The sequence below is a fragment of the Pleurodeles waltl genome, chromosome 5, assembly GCF_031143425.1.
Source record: "Pleurodeles waltl isolate 20211129_DDA chromosome 5, aPleWal1.hap1.20221129, whole genome shotgun sequence".
Lineage (NCBI taxonomy): Eukaryota > Metazoa > Chordata > Amphibia > Caudata > Salamandridae > Pleurodeles > Pleurodeles waltl.
The window spans coordinates 1,715,225,156-1,715,238,072 of NC_090444.1; the positions used below are offsets into that span (position 1 = coordinate 1,715,225,156).

At 44.4% G+C, this 12,917-nt stretch overlaps 1 protein-coding gene across 1 annotated transcript in view; it reads left to right on the forward strand.

The window, feature by feature from the left end:
- LOC138296695 (adhesion G protein-coupled receptor F5-like) overlaps positions 1-12,917 on the forward strand; it is a 578,562-nt gene that overhangs the window by 264,231 nt on the left and 301,414 nt on the right. The gene's annotated exons all lie outside the window — the stretch shown is intronic.

The following is a 12,917-nucleotide window of genomic DNA, read 5'->3' on the forward strand; positions in this document are numbered from 1 at the left end:
ATAAGAGACTGGTGATTGCATTGCTGATGGCATCTCAAATTCCTTTATTGTTGACATCACTGATGATATCACAGTTGAATGCTGTTTTATTGATCAATCTGTTTTATTGATCATGCCAAAGTGTACCAATGGCTAGGACTCGGAGAGGTGTAGTCCCGAAATGGACCATGGTGCTCCATGATTGGACCTGTCAGTAATTGATTTAAGGTCAAGTGCAATAATCAGTATTGAAACATTCTCAATTATATAAGTAATAATTTATAGGTAAGATAAATAGAATATACCATTAAAATGTTAAACAGTACATTTGAGGGTTGTCTCATTTTAGCACTGCATTGCTTTTAGTCATTCTCCCTTGTTTATTCAAGCAAGCTAGTTGATACATTGTATAAACAGTTCCTGGAACAGTTGGGATGGCCTTGGTCAGGGACAGTGTAGTGGAAAGTTTCTGTGAACTCTCTCTGTTTAATAGTGAAAAGCTTGCAATTCGTTTTGATGACGTCGTTGTTTTGCTAAGTTAATGTGCGATGCAAGGTGAGTACAAAAGAAGAGGGCACTAAAATGGCTTGAAGCCTCAGACTGTCTCTCAATGACACAAAATATGGGGCCAGATGAAGCAAGCCGTTTGCATATCGCAGTTTGCGCCATGCAAACGGCCTCACGTGATGCTTATTCCCAAATTGCGAGTCGGTACCGACTTGCAATTTGGGAATGCGACTCGCAAATAGGAAGGGGTGTTCCCTTTCTATTTGAGACTCGCATCGCAATTCAGAGTTGCTTTGTGACCGCGAATGCGGTCGCAAAGCAACTCACAGTTACCACCAGTGTCACACTGGTGGTAACTCATTCGCAAAAGGGAAGGGGCCCCCATGGGACCCCTTCCCCTTTGTGAATGTCGACAAAAATATTTTTTCAGAGCAGGCAGTGGTCCTATGGACCACTGCCTACTCTGAAAAAAACTAAACCAAATGGTTTCGGTATTTTTTTCATTTTGCAACTCGTTTTCCTTTAAGAAAAACAGGCTGCAAAATGAAAAAAAAAAAACTGCTTTATTCAAAAAGCAGTCACAGACATGGAGGTCTACTGACTACAGCAGGCCACCATCAATATTGATGAGGTGGGTCTTTGCGACCCCATAGCGAGTCGCAGAAGGTGTCTGAGACACCATTCTGCATCCGTTTTTGCGACTTGCAAATTGCGAGTCGCTCAGACTCGCAATTTGCAAGTCGCAAAAATGGGATTTTGCTACATCTGGCCCATAGTCCTACAGAGTATGCATGGTTGATTCTGGGTGGATGGTTTCAGATCATAGATTGAACGATATACTTCTTGCATAGCATTCACCAGGCACAAATAGAGCCCATGTGCTTATGATGCATGGATAAGCTCAACGTGATTGGGCAGTGCTTACATTTGACACGTGCTACCGACCAGGCACTGACACAATGGACTGTCTTTTCTAACGTATTACAGGTACTGTACTGTGTTTCCTGTTGCATGATTCAAGCAAGTTGAAGTTGAGCTTAAGACAGGTTGTCTTAATGTTAAAAACATAATTACCCATCCACTATCTGAAGTTGAAATCCTTTAACACAACCTTCTAGAATTCCTTAAGAATATCCCTGTGCGAAATACCAACCACATGTTCTATGGGCCATGATATATACCACCTAAGAAGCGCTCTGTTAGCTCTCCTTTGTTGTGCTAATACTACATTTTATGGTGTTGATAAAGTATATAAGAACGGAAATAATAATTAAATGCTTGTCAATGTTAGTCAGTGTTTGTCATAACCACGTTAATTGGGCCTACACTTTCTGATATAATTGTGTGTGCAAAGCTGAAGGGGTTTTCTTCCACATACCTTGTAAAAGACTTTTTATAAAGTGGGTAGATTTCTGTAACTGTCCTTTACATTTTTTAAAAGGGATCAAAAGTAAGAAAAAAGAGGATTTGGGGCTAAAACAAATCTGTGGATTGATTTCTCTTGATATTTGTGTTTTTCAAAATAAGCGAAAACAGCCTTCAGAATGTTTCACCTATTTTGCTCCGTTTCCAGGAAATTGGCATGTTGTAGAAGGCATATGAATCATCCTCAAGAGTTTACTCTCCCATTTTACCGAAAACAAGCAAATTGTGCTAAATAGTTGTTAATTGTGTGCCCTCAGAATAGGGAAAATACTTTCAATTATTTAAGTGATGATAATACTTTATTTAAATACATCTAATTCACTGAAAACATGCTGCACATTGGCTTTTTTTGGAAGAATTTTCTCTACAAAATTTAGAGAATGTTGCCAGCAATATAACTGAAATTGCAAAGTTATACTTGGGTAAGCTGGTGGAATTGTAAACTTGAAGACACATTTTCCTAAGTACTATCTCAAAAGCAACCTGTAGCCTTATATGGTTGAGCCATCTGAAATCCATTTGTATGTTGAAGTTTATTGTTAAATGTTACTGGAAATACTGCCCACAAACAAAGATGTTTCAAAATGCTTTGAAATCTTAGGGGCATATTTAAAAGCCCCTAGCGTCACAAGAGAGTCACTTTTTGTGATGCTCCGTGGCACTGTGCACTAGACCGTATTAACAAGGTGGCGTTAAGCCACTTTTTGTGGCTTAATGCCATCTTGTAAATATAGCCCCTTCCCATGCAGCACTTTTTGTGGAAGAGGTGTGAAATTGGTGTTGCTGTGGGCGTTCCACAACAACACCAATTGCATTTTGATGCTGCCCCAGATTTAGAAGAATTCATCAATCTGTGGCAGTGCCGAAATCTAAAGCCACCCTAGGGGTGGCATAAGTATGGCACAATGAGGAGAAATGCTTTTATTTCTCCTCAATTTTTGCCGTCTGCAGCTCACATAGAAAGAGCAAATCTGCAATGAAGATTGTTTTTTGTACACAAAGGTGTCCCTTCCCCTGCAACACAGTCATCCTTGCACCATGGTGCATTGGTTGGCAAATTCCAGCACCATAGTTGAGAACTGAAAAATATTTCCTCTTTTAAACTTCCAAGAGGGGGGCAATGAATGTTGAATTGAATGCGTGTATGTGTGTTGAAGTGAATGCGTGTATGGATGCATGTGAGTGAATGCGTGTATGTAGGTGCTGGTGAATAAGTGTATGCGTGGTGTTTGTGGGTGTCTGTGTGCATGTGCATGTAGGCAGGGAGGGGGTGGGGCAGGTGGGTGCTGTACCTGAAGGGAGGTAGGGGTGGGGGAGAGGGAGGGGGAGGTGGGCGCTGCACCTGAAATGGGGGTGGGAAAGGTGGGCACTGTACCTGAAGGGGGGTTGCGGGGAGGGGGAGGTGGGCGCTGTACCTGAAGGGGGTGGGGGTAGGGGGAAGTGGGTGCTGTACCTGAAGGGGGTGGCAAAGGTGGGCACTGTACCTGAAGGGGGGTGGGGGTTTCTGGTATGGAGCGGGTCTGAGGTGGGTATTGTGCTTGCTGGGTGGGATGTGGGAGTCATCTACCAGTGACAGTGCCGCAAAAAACCCTAGTGGAACGCCGGCTCATAATGCCGCTGGCAGTCTTCATTGGACCGCCGGGTCGGAGATGCTCATCTCCGGCCTGGCGTGTCCAAGTGGCCTGGCGTCTGAGTGGGGATGTAGTGGGTTGACAGATGCCAACCCGCCACATTCATAATGTGGCAGTCTTCACCACCAGTCCGTCGGCGGTGAGACCATCAATGTGGCCCTAATGGGGCCTATGTATGTTAGTTGGCTGAGACAATCACATACCAGAGGTAAATGTAATGAGCAAAGTCTGGACAGAACAGTATTCATATTCGTATTTTTCCAGGCCAAGTGTAAACTGGTAGCTGTTGAGAGGGTAACTTGCTGACAAACCTCAATGATGTTCACCATCCCCAGTGACATGATTAGCAGCAACAAGGCATGACCCCTCCAGTCTCTATGCAAGTGGCCAGGCTTTGCCCCATAGTCAATGCTAATGCCAAAGTCCTCTTCCAACTGTGTCAGTCCAAATTTAGCATTAAATCATATCCTAGAATAACATCATACCCTTTATGCAAATAGGCAAGTTTAAACTCCAGACCCTCAATAAAATCACTGCCCAGATTAAAATTTGCAAAACAGTCAGACTCAAAAAACCATTATAGAAATTAATATAAACAATATTAATATTATCTGGCCGCATAAAGAGGAATGCTTGAAATAGAGAGTAATTAGTAGGGATCTCATTAACTCTCCAGTCCAAGGTATTAATCCAGGTCATGAGCCCCACCCTGGCTTAGCCGGACTATGAAGGGACTGCAGGGACAGAGTAGGGGCAATACCCATCAAGGCCCAGATTATCAGTGGCCCACGTCTCCTGGGAGAATATTATATGTCACAGACATAGTTGACCCAGTCCCCCAAAGCCATCTTGGTGGCAAGCCCCACAATATTCCAAAAGAGGGCCTTGACAACATGGGCACATTTGACAGGATTTCCAGGGTTTGCCTTATAACTTAACATAGAAGATTTTGGGGGATTTAACTCAAACTGGCCCACTTTTACATGCAGATCATGAGAAATTATAAGACCATGAACATACACTCACTACACCCGATCTCCTCTAGGGGCCGGTGCTTAGCCTCCTCACAGGAAACCAGTTATTCATTATTCAACAGAACCCCAGGGTGAGAAATTATTTTGCACTGGCAAATTAAGAGGATGGCTACACTATTTTGGGGAAGGGGACTTCTGCCCGCACTCCTGGCCATGACTGTATAAAAATAACCTAACGGAAATAATTGTATCCTACTTTGATTAATGTACCCTTCTCTAGAAGCCTGAATTAGCTCCCCAGCTCCCCTGCAATCCTGGAATGTCCGAAGTTGAAAATAATGCTGTCTCCATCGAGTTCTTTAGGCATCTTCTCCACCCACCCCCCTCCCCTGGCCATAATAATCTCTTGAAAAAGATTACCTCTACATCTGACATTCCCATGAAACCAATGAGAGGCCTTATTCATTACATTTGCCAGACTCCCTGGCTTTAGGGGATAACCTCGGGACATCAGCAAGAATGATCACATGTGGGCAGAAAGCAGATGGTAGGTCACAACAGGAAGAATTTTTATAGACAGGAGCCTCCTTGTTAGGGATTAACAAAGAGAGGCATGGGGTGTTTGGGCCACCTGTATGTGAGCCCCCAAACTCAGACTGGGGTGCAGGTAAAGGGGCAGTGGGAGCTAAAGTTAGAGCTGGGGCAGAAGAACAATAAATAACCCCAACAGTTAGTATGGCGGTTACAGAAGTGACATCGCTTGATACAGCACCCACCCCTGCTTCTTTGCCCACCTCTGAAGAGATATTCCTTTTGGGTTGATGGCACTCGTCTGGGGGGGTAGACAGTTTAACTTGGTTTCAATAGCCCCTTGGCGAGCAAAGATAGAACCAAATTTACAAGAGAAAGAGACTTTGAGGTCATTAAGCAGCATTGTAATGTTCCCCATGAGTAAATCTTTATTGTGAGGCCCATTAAGCAGTCTAGGGATGAGGCTAGACATACAAGGCCTCCTAGTTTACAACCAGTAAGAGCTTTCTTGTGGTTTCCTGCCAGGGCCCAGAGGCAACCCCAATCTGTTTGGTATTAAGCAAATCTCCCTGCCCCTGACCAGGTGAAATTGCCTCCTCTAACACTGCTTTATCTGCCGCTGGACTAGAAACCACTGCTTGTGCACTCACCTCCCTACATGCTTCCCACAATCGAGTGCCTGCGGAGACAGATACAGAGCTAGGAGATGTACCAGGAGAAGAAGAAGAGACAAGCGTCGTTCTGCCAGTTCAACCTCTTTCGAAATTACCCCAACTGCCCGTAATAAAAAACATCAACAGTAGAACCAGAAAGAAGCAGCTGAGGTGGCCGTTGCAGTTTTTTGCTTTCACATACTGCCCAAGTGATCAGTCCGGCCAAACAGATCAGGCAAAGGGAAGGACAGTACCTTTGAGGGAGCAGAAGAAAGAGGGGGTGCTCACCCCAGCCTCATCTGGCCTCGGAAGGGTGCAGACAGGCCCACTTTTTGCCTGGTCATCACCCAGGCATACGCCGGTCATGTCCTGCGCTGCAGGAACCAAGAGTGCAATTCAAAGCTCCTCTAGGCGCAAAGGTGAGTGACGTTAGCGACCCTACTAGCCGAAATACAAATTGGGGCATGTAGTCTCAAGGTCCCTGCTTCAACATCACTAGCAGTGCGTCCCACGCTGCAGGAACCAAGAGTGCAATTTAAAGCACCTGCGGGAGCGAGGGTGAGTCATTTTAGCGGCCCTCATGGCCACAATATAATTTGGGCATGTAGTCTGAAGGCCCCCGCTCTAGCACCACTAGCAGCACATCCCAGGCCAGTCTGTGCAACAGTAAGGAACGTGTTGGACTCGGGAGGGGTAAAATGTACTATTCCCACTCCAGTCCGTCCAACAGTAGGTAAAATATTGGAGTCAGGAGGGGTAAAATGTACTAATCCCACTCCAGTCTGTATAGAGTAAAAGTGTTGGACTCTGGAGAGGTTAAATTAACTATTCCCACTCCAGTCTGGACAACAGTAGGGAAAGTACTTCATTTCAAAGACATATCTTATTTTAATACAAGTATTAGTTTCATAAAATGTTATAACTACTAACATGCATTAAATATATACATTAAATAAACAAACAAATAAAATAATTATAAATTGTTTAAATAACTTATCTAAGACAAAATTGTGACTCAATAATTATTTCATTAAATTCCCACACTATGGTCGCACATTAAACATATATCTAAATTAAAAAAATACAACATTTGCACACTTTACATAATTAAATAACAATTAATAAGAAAGAAATAATAATGAATACATTCAACTTCCCACCCTATACCCCTACAATCCAACAACCCACACCTATAATGTAGACTATAAAAAGATAATAATTACGAAATGTACATATTTTATTAACAATTAAGTAATTAATCATAGATGAAAAATAAATAATGATAATATATTATACAAATATCTTCCCACCCTATACCCCTACTATCCCAACAACCCACACCTAAAATATAAATTACAACATTATAATAATTACACAGTTTACAAGCTTAATTAACAAATAATTAATAAATAATTTACCAATAATGAATAATTTATTATTTAATTAACTTCCTACCCTATCCCCTACAAAACCAACAAACCACAGCTAAAATGCCACCTAAAAAATGTTATTTACCCAATTTACATACTTAATAATAAAATAAATAATATACATTTAAATATATATATATATATATAAATTAACTATACATAATTAACTTCCCATCGTGTATCCCTACAAACCTCACAAACTCCTACAACTCTCTATATATATAGATATATATATATTACAATTACATTAAAAATATAAATAACTTAAAATGTCAAACTATATTTAAAAAATAGCAGCAATTACACAAACAATATGAAATGTAGACAATAAAAAAATTATTTATGCACATAAAGAAACTCAAAAAACTATGGCGGTCATTCTGACCCTGGCGGTCAAAGACCGCCAGGGCGGAGGACCGCGGGAGCACCGCCGACAGGCCGGCGGTGCTCCAATGGGGATTCCGACCGCGGCGGTAAAGCCGCGGTCGGACCGGCACCACTGGCGGGCTCCCGCCAGTGTACCGCCGCCCCATTGAATCCTCCACGGTGGCGCAGCTTGCTGCGCCGCCGAGGGGATTCCGACCCCCCCTACCGCCATCCAGATCCCGGCGGTCCGACCGCCGGGATCCGGATGGCGGTAGGGGGGGTCGTGGGGCCCCAGTAAGAGGGCCCCTAAATGTATTTCACTGTCTGCTGCGCAGACGGTGAAATACGCGACGGGTGCAACTGCACCCGTCGCACAGCTTCCACTCCGCCGGCTCGATTCCGAGCCGGCTTCATCGTGGAAGCCTCTTTCCCGCTGGGCTGGCGGGCGGCCTGAAGGCGACCGCCCGCCAGCCCAGCGGGAAAGTCAGAATTACCGCCGCGGTCTTTCGACCGCGGAACGGTAAGCTGACGGCGGGACTTTGGCGGGCGGCCTCCGCCGCCCGCCAAGGTCAGAATGAGGGCCTATATTTCTTACAATAGAACATCAATTTTTCTGTCAACGATATTTTTGCACATTATATTTCTGTGTCATGATATTAAAAAACTCGATATTTCTTTAACTTAATATTTTCGATTTGATATTTTTTCCAAAAACCTTTTTATTTATTATGGAAGGTTTGGGGTTTTCTAACTTGCTGTGGGATCCTATTGTGTGGTGTTTTACTTTAATATTGTTTGAAGTGCTGCACAAATATTTTACACATTGCTTCTAGTTAAGCCTTACTGCTCTGTGCTAAGCTACCAAAGGTTGGAGCACAGGTTAATTTGTGATTGGCTTGTGCCTTGTGCCTCACCCTGACAAGAATTATAGTTGCTGCTCAACCAGGGCTCAGACCATGGTCAACCAACAACTCACAAAGGGTAAGCCCGGTGAAAGGAAAAAGATGGAGAAGATGATAAAACTGTGTACATGCAAACCATGCTCCATTGTCAGCATATGTTAAATCAATAATACCTAATTGTCAGCCAAGAGAGATTCACACATAGCCCTGCAAGAAAACTGGCATTGATTTGCCAACAGGAAATACATCTATGTCTATGTACAGGCAAAAACTGTCATCACTATTGAACAATGTTCAGCATAAGCTATTGATCACTGCCTTCCCTTTACCATTGATCTCACTATCTTCACTATTCATATGGCTTGATTGGTTGCTAATATTTTATATTCACAATGGGTGCGATCCAAGAAGGGAACAGCACTCAGTACAATTCTTCACGGGTGGGTAGTTGCAATATTTTCTCTAATTCTCAAATATGGCAATAGCACATCTGAACATTTGTTCATTGTTTTCTTTTTTTCCATAGAACACATATTTTTCATATGTGAAGAAATACAATCCCTTATACCTCCACCCATTTGGAGATAACCCATTCTGCTTTCCCCATGGAAGGTAAATTACTCCATCTCTTTGCTGAAGTGAAACTCTGACCCAGGGGCAGTAGTATGTGTATGTTTTTTGGGTATCTGTGTTTATTTGTGTGTTTTGTTCATGGACGAAGGTTGGCTTGAGATTAGAGGACGTTGACACTGTGTGCAGAGATTTTGGGGTGTGGAGTGAGGAGTGAGGCAGCAGGGACTCTAGGTCGGTGGCCGCTGAGCCGTTGAGCTGCTGCGAAGCCAGGAACAGCAGCGGCCTGGTGAGTGCCTGGAGTGAGGTGCTGGGTCCTGGCTGGGTCGCGTCAGAAGAGCCGAGGGGCCACAGCCAAGGAGGAGCAGAAGAGAGGAGCTGAGGGGTCAAGAGCCCACTGGGAGCCCGCCATGTGGAGACACTCCCGAGATCCAGGATCCAGAAACCCGGGAGGGAACGCAGAGGTTCATGGAGGTACACTGAGGAGGAGAATGGTAGAGGAAGAAAGTGAGCAGCTTCGTCCGATTCGTCTCTGCAAAGTCACAGGAGTCTTGATTGCGCTGCCCAAGTTGGGCCACATGTACTTCATTCTACCTCTCCCTCTGTTTGCCTACTAACCTGCCTGTCTACCACCGGCTACTCGACCAACCGGTCTGCCTTCTTGCCTGCTTGCCTGCTATTCCACCCAGCGTGGCCTGTTGTTCCATTTTCCATTCTGCTCTGCCCTGCTGCTGGAAGTTGAGTTAGGTGCGGAAACCGTCGCCCTACCCAGGCCTCGCCTTCCATTGTGCCACCTAAAGTAGGGAGTAAAATAAGTGAGTTCCATCTGCCCCACGGCTCCTCGGAGCATTGCTCCTGGACTCTTTACATCTTTGCTGTCCTTTTAGATTAAAGCCCTTCAGATTAAAGCCAGCTCTATATTGTGTTGCCACCGGCACCCTGCATCAAGCCTGCATTACTGGATCAAGGAGGAGGGGGTTGAAGAACCAAAGGTTTGTGGAGAACCAACGGCGAAACATGCAATGGCCCTCATGGTAAGCCCTAAGTGAGTGGCAGAGCACCCTGTGCCTCTAGAGCTTGGAGCTTGGCGTTTAGCGTGTTTGTAGCAAGCAGGATGTACTAGGCAGCGGGCAGCTTGTTAAGAGCAGAAGTGGCTGGCATTAGGCCAGAATGACCTGCCACACTTTGCTGTCCTGCTCCGCTCAACCCAGGACTTTGATGAACATAATGGACAGACGCAATGCAGTGGAGCTCTTTGGAAGTGCTCTGGGAGTGCATTGTCTGCGGTTTACCCTGTTTTTAGAGAACAGCAATTTGGGACCTCTTCGGAGAGGAGAAAAGCTCAGGTGGACGGGCCCCGTAAGTCCCTACTGGAACTATTACCCTTCAATAAAGTGGGAACCCACGTCTTCTTCCCTCTGCTTTGATTTGGTCCCAGTGGTTCGCCGAAGAAGCAAAATTATGACCTTTAAGAAATTACTTTCAGGGCGTTTACTCCCAGGAAGGTCATGTGTAAAAACTAAATCTAACCCCCTTCGAAATAAGGTCAATCTGTGCTTTCAGTTGAAGGGCCAGAATCAAATATTCACTCTGTGGGAAAAAGAAAAAAATTGCTCACGAGGAGTCAAAGCAAGTCACCCCCCTCTGGCATGACAGATGTTATGGAGCTAAGTGGAACCTTGCCCAAGGGGGTCTCAAAGGAGGACTACTCCGCTGATAAAAGACTGGAGGAAGGAGTCGAAGAATTAGCTCTCCTGGAGTTTCCCCTATAGAGCATTCAGAACACTCAGAACATTCAGAGTCTGTCCAGGACACAGCCTCATTCCCCTTCTCCCTCCTCTCCCCTTCTGCTAGTCAGCCTTTCTCTGCCAGTAGAGTCCATCGGAAGACTTCTTAAGTTCTCCAAGAATCCTGCATCCGCATAAGGGCTACAGAGACTCTGGTTACCAGTCCCCAAGACTTTACCTTGCCTGATTTGGATTTAGATCTCTGTTGGATAGATCAGTATCAGGCTAAAGATCAATCTCCGTCTCCTGGGGATTCCATGCCTATGCTTCCATCCACAGGTCTCATCTGTTTAATAGTACTCCCTCCTCACAGGACTCTGTGCACTCTCACCTATCTGTGACTCCAGCTCAAGAAGTAACGGGTATCCTGTCTAGTCAACCTCCAGCCCAGGAGGTCAGGCTTGCTTCCTCCTTGAACAGCTTGGAAAATCTACTCTCATCAATTTTAAAACTTCTCGAGAAATTCATAGGAGGATGTGACTGTATCCCTTACTCAGTGATAGCCATTTTAAAGGAATTGACTAAAGATAACAAAAATAGGAGTCTGGTCCTAGGCCCCTCGGGGACACGGGCTGCCCCCCCATTGTTATTAAATGATCGGGTGACCCCCACGGTGTGCTCTAGATTGGAGGTGAGCACACAAGCTGGTAAACCCCAGTGTAATAAGACATGTGATAAAAGTGCACCGTTTGATTGCAAAGTGGACTTTATTCGATTTATTTTTGACATCCCTCCAGTCATATGTAAACGATGTGCAAAAACTAAGCCTGCACAAAATTTCGTCTAATCAAAAGAATTGTCCCACGGAGTCACCTGCTCCCTCGCTAAGAGTAGGAGAGAAAAATAAGAAAAATAAGAGGAAAAAATCTAAAGGTGTGAAAAGACTGAAGAGACCAACTCGAAGGATCAACAAGAAAGGCAGAGGAAAGTACATTTCCCTAAGATGACAGATTCCTCACAAATATGTCCGGAGTCACCGAACTTGACCTCTCATCCTACCCTGGTGCCACGACCTACACCTGGGTCAATTGGTGCATCATCCAGGAAGTTTGGAAGGGAGCACAAGAATGAGCTTCTCCCCATGCATTCCCTCTGGGTTGTCTTCAGCCCTGAACCCAACAGATCTGATATTTCTGCCTCCCAGGCCATTAGGAGACTCTAATGACCTCATTTCTTTGGAGGGTGTCTCTGAAATAGAACACAATGTGGACAATCATACAGTACACTTTATTCCAAACTTTGATGCAGATTTAATTGTGACAGATCTACTTTGCTAAACCTCTTTTCAGAATCCAGTCTGTTGAAGTCAATTAAAAGCCATGACATTGTCCTTGTTTCTCTATTGGACTCTAATGCAGGCCTCAAGTCAAGGATCACATTTCGCTTTAAGCATTTGGTGAATTTGGTACTTCAAAATGCTGATTTTCTGCAATGTTGGGGGATTGATGTGGTTCCTTTCTTGGGTTCAAATCAGGCTGGTGCTGGTGGGGAGAGGGTAGTGGAAAAGTTTATAGATTGTTACTCATATCCTGAGTCTTCCAATTATACTGACCAGTATGAGTTTAGGCCCGGGATAGATTTGCAGGCCATCAAAGTTTCCCTAGTAGGGAATGGTAGGCAGGTGCTACTGCGGGAAATACGATCCATCCCTGAGCAAAAAAATATTAATGATCTGGATGGGTGGAGTTGGCTCCCGAGTGTCCTAAATCAGGTGGGCGGTCTTATGGAAAAGGGGTAAAACATAGTAGGGAAAAATTATCCTGTCTTAGTCCTTCAAATCCCCATTTGATCTGTCTTCAGGTCTGATGAGGATTTATTGTGGGATGACAATGATGTTATTGACTGTAAGGCCACCCCCTCCAGGGAAAATGCTAAAGGGGGACTTGCTTGTTTGTTGTCAACTAAACTTAAGTGGAATTATGATTGCTTTAAAAGATCCCAGCAACCTCTTTAATGCCTTAACCCTTCAGATGCATAATATTGCTCGGGGCTCCACCCCTCTGTTACTGGTCAATGCTTATATTCTTCCTGAAGCGGCTTATGATGCCTTGTTATAGAAGTCTTCACTGATATAAAAAACACTCTAGATAGTGAGTTCCCTCCCTTTATAGTATTAGTAGGACATCTAAATTGTAAGATGTCGAACCATGCTCTGCGCCAAG